We start from the raw sequence: 8,494 nt of genomic DNA, 5'->3' as shown, positions 1-8,494 counted from the left end.
ACTCACTTCAGGGGCACAGCGACTGAGGATCCTAACTTGCATCTTAAGGAGTTCTTTGATCTATGCAAGCTGCAGCACATCCAATGCTTAACTCCGGAAAGACTCAGGTTAGTCGTTTTTCCTTTCTCTTTGAAAGATAATGCTAAACTGTAGTATAATTCTTTGGCTGCAAATTCTATCCATACTTGGGAAGAATTAGCCACCAAGTTCCTAAAAAAGTTTTTCCCAGCTCAAAAGACAAGACAGCTTAAAAGGGAACTTCAGATGTTCCAACAGAGAGATGGAGATGTTTTCTTTGAGGCATGGGATCACTTCAATTCACTGGTTCTCAAGTGCCCACATCACAACATCCCTCAAGATGATCAGGTACAAATTTTCTATGAAGGTTTAGATGATACTAACAAAGGGATGGTTGATTCAGCTTGTGGAGGAGCATTTATGGAAAAGAGTAGTGAGGAAGCAATGGAGCTCTTTTAAATGCTCAGTGAGCATTCCCAACAATTTTGCTCTAGAGAGAGGCGAGGAGTAAAAAGTAAAGGCATGTATGAAGTGAATTTCAATGGGGGATCTGCAAATCAGACGGCAGCTGTGGAAAAGAAGCTAGAGATGATTGTCAAAGCCATGACTGCTCAGAACATCTTACCTGTTCAAAAAGACACACCAATCTAGGTATGTGCTATATGTTCCCATTTAGATCACACTACTGAGACGTGTACTTTATCTCCATTTGCAGAGCAAGAAGAGGTAAATTATGTGGGACAAAACAATTACTCCCACATGAACAATCCGTACTCCAACACCTACAATCCAGGATGGCACAACCATCCCAATTTCCCATGGAGTAACAATTAAGGACAACAGAAGGGTCCCCAACAAGCAAGCCAACCAACTCAAGAGTCAAAGTTGAACCAACTGGAGAGTATGATACACACCCTAGTGACTTCACAACAACAATTTATGACTGATCAAAAACAAATCAATACAAGGGCCGATCAAGCCATCCAAAGACTGGAAGTGAAAATGGGGCAAATGGCAAAGGAGCTGAGTGAAAGAAAGTAGGGAGAATTTCCAGCCCAAACAATACCCAATCTAGGGGGTCACCAGCAACTGAAAGTAGTCACAGTTCTCAAAAATGGCAAGGTCATAGGAACTGAAGAGCCACCTTAAGCATCTCTAGAAGAAGCATCAACTTCCAAGGTAAACAAAATGGAGAAGGTCAATGCACCACCCTTCCCTCAAAGGTTAGTCAAACCAAAGAAAGAAAAGCAACTCATGGGTATCTTTGAGACTTTGAGGAAAGTAGAAATCAACATTCCTTTATTAGATGCAATTTATCAGATTCCTTCATATGCTAAGTTTTTAAAGGATTGTTGCACTAACAAAAGGAAGTTTCAGGAGCATGAGACAGTGGCCCTAACAAAAAAGGTAAATGCAGTTTTGCTAAGAAAATTACCACCAAAGCTAACAGATTCGGGTAGTTTTACCAGTCCTTGCAGGATAGGAGACCATCTTTTTGAGTGTACATTGCTGGATCTGGGAGCAGGGGTCAATTTGCTGCCTTACACGGTATATGAATAGCTGGGTTTGGGGGATCTTCAACCAACCTCTGTCACCTTGCAATTGGCAGACAAAAGCATCAAAAGACTAAGAGGTATACTTGAGGATGTGTTGGTAAAGGTAGGTACATTTATTTTACCTGCTGATTTCATTGTGTTAGATGTGGAAGAATCTCCTATGCCATTACCAATACCTATCATCTTACGAAGACCCTTTATGAGAACTATTGATACTACAATAGGTGTGAAAAAGGGTACTGTAAGTATGAAGGTGAATGGTGAGACAATAGAATTCAAAATATTTGATGCAATGAAATTACCTCATGATGATTTAGAGTGTTTTGAGGTTTACATGATCCAAGGTGTTAGTGAGCCAGTTTTGCAGGAACAACATAAAGATCCATTGGAGGCGACCCTCACCCATAGTCTCACAAGATAGGACATTGAGCCAGAACCGGAAGATGTTATTGGGGACATCAGTGGAGCAGAACACCCTATTGAAACCTTCCCACCATATCCAAGTGCTAAGAGAAAGCTGCAGCTGGATGAACGGGACGAATTGAGGTATAAAGCAAATAAGGACACCAAGCTCCACAAGAAAAGACCCAAGGACCATCATCACAGAAAGCATGTCAAGGAGTCCTATGTGGAACTGAACTTGTTGACCTGTAAAGAAAGTCTTGTCCCTGCACCACCTAGGGCACTTGAGCCATGTTGTGCAAATTTTAATATTCGCAAGTGCACGAATTGTTTGCAATATAATGTTTTGCAAGTACGAGGTCAGACCCACAGGGAATTGTGTTTTTGAAAGAGCAATTTATATCTAAACTAATTAAATCCTAACCTAGTTCCAAAAAGGTTTTGAATTTTGATTTTTGAAATTAAAAGACAAACATAAACTAATTAAAATAAATTAAGAGATAAAATACTAAGGTTTGGGAATTCACACTCACCGAATCATAAAAACATACTTCCATGTTTATCAATATGAATCTAAAGTTCTCACAATTAAAATCTTAGATATGTTTTACTATGCTTCAAACAATTAATCAAAACCATCCCATGTATCCATTCATTGCACAAATCACAAGAGGAATCCAATATCAATTAAATCATCAGATGTATCCGTAAATCACAAAAGATATTCAATCTTAATTGAAACACCAAATGTATTCGTAGACCAAATCACAAGGGATATCCAATTATTTAGGCAAATAAAATCAAGCAATCAATTTTATGAAATTATCTTAAATCATCAAGTGTATCCTTGAATCACAACAAGATATCCAAGAATCATTCCATATATTGAAAAGAAGTAAAACAATTGAAATATTAAACCCAATAAAATCAGATAAATAAAGACTTGCATGAAAGTATTGACGTTCTTCATCGGTGAGGCTTCATCCCCAACCTTAGTTGGGAATTTAGCTCCACATAAAATAAAACTTAAATCTAAAGAAAACCTAAACTAAAAAGAGAAAAACTATAGAATTTTTCTCCCTGGAATTCTATATATTTTCTTGAATGCAAAGAAGTCTATTTATAGGCTTAGGGAAGTCCTAGAAGCCCTATTAAACATAGATAATTTGGAGGTCTGTCTCCCAATCAAAATAGAAGTCCGAAATCGAAATAGGATTTGTCCACATTTGTATCCTTTATTACGGGGCAATTTTGGCAAAGTAACCGTCTGAATTAGGAAAATCCTATTTCACAACGAATTGTATAATTTTGAGTTAGCTTTCCAATACTGCTTGAATCACTTCAATCCAATATTTGAGTGGAAAGTTATGGTCAAAATACTGAGACATGTGCAGAATCTGAATTTGAATCCAATCCGAAATTTTATCTAATCTGAACTTTAATCCAATCTGATCTTTAATCCGATTTAACCTTTTTTTGGATTTGGTTAAACTTAACCATATCATCTAGGTCTTCTCAAAGTATGCTTTCTTCCAAACTTTGCATTTTTCCCTTTGAAGTTGTAGTTTTTCTTCAACGACCTACAAAATACTAAAAACACGAAACTAACACAAAACATTAAATAACGACACATCTAAAGGATTAACTAATGTAAATAAAGGGGTTCAAATATGCAATATTTGGCACTTATCAAACCACATTCTTTGGAGCTCAAGTGCAACTCTCCACACTAGTAGCACTACAGCCACAAGTAGAAGCGTTTGAGCAGGCCAGGAGCTCAAGCGCATCTACCTAGAACAGTGGTACTGAGGCGACTGGAGACGGTACACTTTTCCATCTCTTACTTTGTTTCCCATCATGTCAATTTCCTTACTTTACATAATTTTCTGCAATACTCTTGATATCTCACTTATCTTTTGTGTTTTCCTTTTATTTCAGAAAATTGGTGTACATTGTGCATAAAAAAAAATAAAAAAATAGAAAATATAATAATTTTCATTCAGTTACTACGATCGATCGCAAACTGTATGCGATCAAGGGCAATAAACAATTTTGGGCTTTGTACATTCTGTTAGAGCAATCGAGCGCAACTTGTGTGCGCTTGAGCGCACATCACCCACACACGCACATACTTGCGTGAGTGCGATGGAGCGCACCATGCGTGCGATGGAGCGCACTCGAGCAAAGGGCCACATGACCTATTTTAGTTCACTTTTTCCCCATTCTCACCACACTTCCCTACGCCATACACATCCTCCCAGCACCTGCACCGGCACACCCCTACCCCCACTGCTCCTCAACTGTTTTTCACCACCTACCGCCACCACAAGGTTCCTGTTGTGCAAAAAGCTACCTAAATTAATAGGTGAATAATTGTACGTTTTACCTGCAAGTGCACAAGGTCAACATAGTAGTATATGGTGCAAGTACAGGATCATTCCCACGAGGATTGCTGAATTTATGTTTTTCATCACCTATTACGATTTGGATTTGGAAAACCCTAATATGGAAAGAATGTCAATCTAGCCGCCACTTGATAAGTCTCCTGCGCACAGGTGCGCTCGATCGCAGCCCGTGTGCGCTCGATCGCAAGTCTGCGATCGTTCCTTCTTCTAGCATGCGCTCGATCGCTCCTGGCCTGCTTGATGCTGTGTCCTCTCGGGTATTGCGCTCGATCGCAGGTGCCCTGCGATTGATCGCAGTACCAGGGAGCTCCAATTGTCTCCATCTTCTCTTTTGAGCCCAAATCACCTAGTTTTACTTCATTTTCTTCCAAAAGCCTGTAAAAGTATGAAAAACACAAAAAGGAATTAAAATTGCCTAATTAACTAAAACCAAAGGATTAAAACATGCAAGTTAAGGGCTGAAAATATGAATATTTTAACACTTATCACACCCCCAAACTTACATATTGCTAGTCCCTTAGCAATACAAAGCTAAAAACAGGAATGAAAAAAACAGAAAACAAAAGATAAATCCATCTTTCGTGGGATGTACGATTGCATTTAGCGTATGCAACAAGCCTTTTAAACCACTTGGAATTCCCTAGTGGACAAGTGAAGTCTTGTGAGGGTTTTCCAAAAATGTTACCCACAAACATCATGCAAGAGTTCATGTTATTTCAAAAATTAAAGCATCACTTCAAGATTATGATTTTCATTCACTAGCAAGTTTAAAAAGATGAACTCCATCTTCACAACGAATTGGAATCTCAAAGTGCAGTTACTTACAAAGGACATGCTAAATCATCACAAGTTTGGAATTTTTGTACAGTAAACTAGTACAAAATTATGAGCCTTCCAAATCTTTCTAATATGTGATGTCTCCTTATCTCAGAATTCACTGAAACTCCTTTTAGAATGACATAATGGCATATTTCATTTCTTCTTCTTTTTTTTCTTTTTTTTTTTCTTTTTTTGGTCAGGTTGTGCAATGTTGGTTCCCTTAAGTTTTCTAATTGACCCTTGTAGCGAGTGTTAAGCCAATGACTCCCAAACTAGGTGGTTTTAGGGCATTAGGTGTAGAGACACTCCTAAGGACCTACTAACTCGAGTCAAAAAGGCTACAGAACCAACTAACCATGACATTGATCAAATCCAAATTTTTCACCTTTTGACGTGAACATTTAATGCTTTGAGGCAAGAGGTCCAGTTACTCAGTGAAAAGCTATCAATGATCATTTTTTTCTTTTTTTTCTTTTTCTTTTAAACATGCCAAAGTGTCATCTAATAAGTCACCCAATTTCATCCAGGATGCAAAAACACACATATCAGACTTCATGCCATTCCTCACAAATTATATGCTAATGTGTTTGAGTGCTTAGTTCAAACATGTGATTTTTCAACTATCCTAAACAAGTAACCAAACTAACAGATTCACTCATCAGATCATGTGTTCAAAATTTTAAGCTCACTGATGAATTCAAACCACAATTCTTTTAGATTAACTTAAATTTTTTAGAGCAAACATGAATATGCATAAATTTTTATTATTTTTTTATTATTATTATTATTTTTTTAACTAAACAAACAACACACAAAACAAATAACATGAAATTGGGACAAAGTGTGTGTAAACAAACACGTGTGCCCATACCCTCAAACTTATATTACACATTGTCCCCAATGTTTGTATAATATGGAAAAATTTACCCGGGAGATGGACGAACTGTTTGAAATAGCATGGCTCATTGCACACCCCCAAACTTGAATTGAAGCACACTTGTCCCTGCAGAATAATAAAACACACAAACAAGAAAAAAGGAACAAAACTGAAACTAAATAAAAATTGAACAAAACAAAATAAAAAAATAACTATAGGATGCTTCCAAGTGCGCTCGATCGCACATGCTGTGCGTTCGATCACACTAACAGAGTGCGGTAGCCCCACAAATGGAGACCTGCACTCGATTGCATGCGTGGTGCAATCAATCGTAGTAACAGAATGGGAAAAACATGACATAATACTAAAAAAAAAAACAAAAACACTAGAATAAACGAAACACAAACGAAAACACAACAAAATATAAGTCAATCAAAATAAAAGGATATGCTATGGGGTGCCTCCCATGAGCACTAAGTTTTACGTCTTCAGCCAGACGGTGGTCCTTTTAAACTTGAAGCACCAGTCTTTTCTTCTTATGCACCAAAGGGAATGGATCTTTTTAGTTACAAGGTGATTCTAAGTATTTCTAAATTGGGGAAGACCACTCTGTGTTTTCTCAAACAGTTGCTCATCCGGTGGGGAATCATGAACTAGAATAAAGTAAGAAGGAAACTCAGGGAGCTTCTCTATCTTGATGTCCTCAATTTGCTCATGTGGTAGCTCTAACAGACTTCTCTCCTGGCCTCTTAGTGTTTCAGGAATAAGAGCTGATGTTGAAGAAATCTCAGTGCTCTCTTCTTTTCCCTGATGTGACTCTTGTGGAACTTCAGCTTGCTCTTCCTTCTCCTCTTCCACTTGATTTTCTGCCACCTCTTCGCTCCTCAATGTGGTAATTGCTTGGTCATGATAGAAGGATGCACTCTTCCTCCATGTCCTATTCATTGGGGTGTTCCATCTATTGCCTTTGATATTCTTCTTCTTGGTATTGTTGAGGCCAATTGATGGGAGGTGGCGCCTCTTTATGATAATGTTGGGACAACTTGATGAGAGATGACTCCTGATCTGCCGTTGAAGACATGGGACAAGTCTTAGTGGTGTGGTCAATATGGGAACATATGGCATATACCTTGACTTGTGTAACTTGTTGAACATGAGCATTGCTATGATTAGTCATAGCTTTCATGAACATGTCCAGCGTTTTCTCCATGGCAGCCATTTGAGCCTGAATTCAACCATTGGTGCTCTCTTCATGTATGCCTTTTCCTTTGAGTCCTTGTCTCCCTTTAGATAGGAATTGTTGGGAGTGCTCACTCAATGTCTTGAAGAGCTCCATGGCTTCCTCACTGCTTTTCTCCATCAACATGCTATCACAAGCTAAATCTACAAGACTCTTGTTAGGATCATTTAAACCCTCATAGAATGCCAATACCTGATCGTCTTGAGATATATTGTGATGAGGGCATCTAAGAAGTAGCTCATTAAAGTGTTCCCATGCCTCAAAGAAAAGGTCTCCATCTCTTTGCTGGAAAGTCATAATTTTCCTTCTCAATTGCCTTGTCTTGTGGGCTGGGAAAAACTTCTTTAAAAACTTTGTTGCCATCTCATCCCAAGTATGAATAGAACCTGTGGCCAAAGAATTGTACCATATCTTAGCATTATCTTTTAAAGAAAAAGGGAAGAGGATTAACCTGATTTCTTCTGGAGTTAAACCCTGAACATTTTGAGTCCTGCAGAGATCACAGACTTCTCGAATATGCCAATATGGATTCTCTGTAGGTGTGCCTTTATAGTGTGGAATCATATTGAGAAACGGAGATAACTCATAACTACTCTGCACAATGGGCTGGAAATTAATGCATGATGGCTGGTTGAGGATCTGGGAACTGAATGAACTTTCCATAGGTCTTCGCATCGGAGGTGTAGTGTTTCTCAACATGATTAAAACAAAAAGAAAATGAAATAACAAAATAAAAAGAAAAATAAAAATAAAAATCAAATAAATAAATCAAATCTGTAATTACTGCAGTAACTGTGATGCTCTCTGGATGTGCGATCGATCGCTCCGTGAGTGCGCTCGATCATATTGGTGCGCTCGATTGCCCTGGTTGGGTGATCGATCGCACCTCCAGAGGTAAAACAGGAACTGCAGAAAAAACTATAAAATCAGAAAAATTTAAAACAAAAATAAACTAAGGAAAATAATTCCAAACAAAATCAAACAATCCCCGGCAACGGTGCCAAAAACTTGTTGTACAAAAATCTACCTAAGTTAATAGGTGAATAATTGTACGTTTTACCTGCAAGTGCACAAGGTCAACATAGTAGTATATGGTGCAAGTACAGGATCATTCCCACGAGGATTGCTGAATTTCCGTTTAAAAATAATTTCCTTAAGTAAAATAGAGATTGATTGA

The 8,494-nt window shown here is 38.1% G+C and overlaps 1 non-coding gene across 1 annotated transcript; it reads left to right on the top strand.

Moving 5' to 3' along the window:
- The first annotated feature begins 7,525 nt into the window (after positions 1–7,525).
- On the top strand, positions 7,526–7,633 carry LOC132168293 (small nucleolar RNA R71). Its single transcript, XR_009438811.2, has one exon. It is a non-coding gene; the product is annotated as a small nucleolar RNA R71 (small nucleolar RNA).
- The last annotated feature ends 861 nt before the right edge of the window (positions 7,634–8,494 follow it).

Source organism: Corylus avellana, chromosome 9 (genome assembly GCF_965113065.1).
Source record: "Corylus avellana chromosome 9, dhCorAvel1.hap1.2, whole genome shotgun sequence".
NCBI classification, from domain to species: domain Eukaryota; kingdom Viridiplantae; phylum Streptophyta; class Magnoliopsida; order Fagales; family Betulaceae; genus Corylus; species Corylus avellana.
Note: the sequence above shows the minus strand (reverse complement) of the source record. Positions and strands in the feature narration are given on the sequence as shown.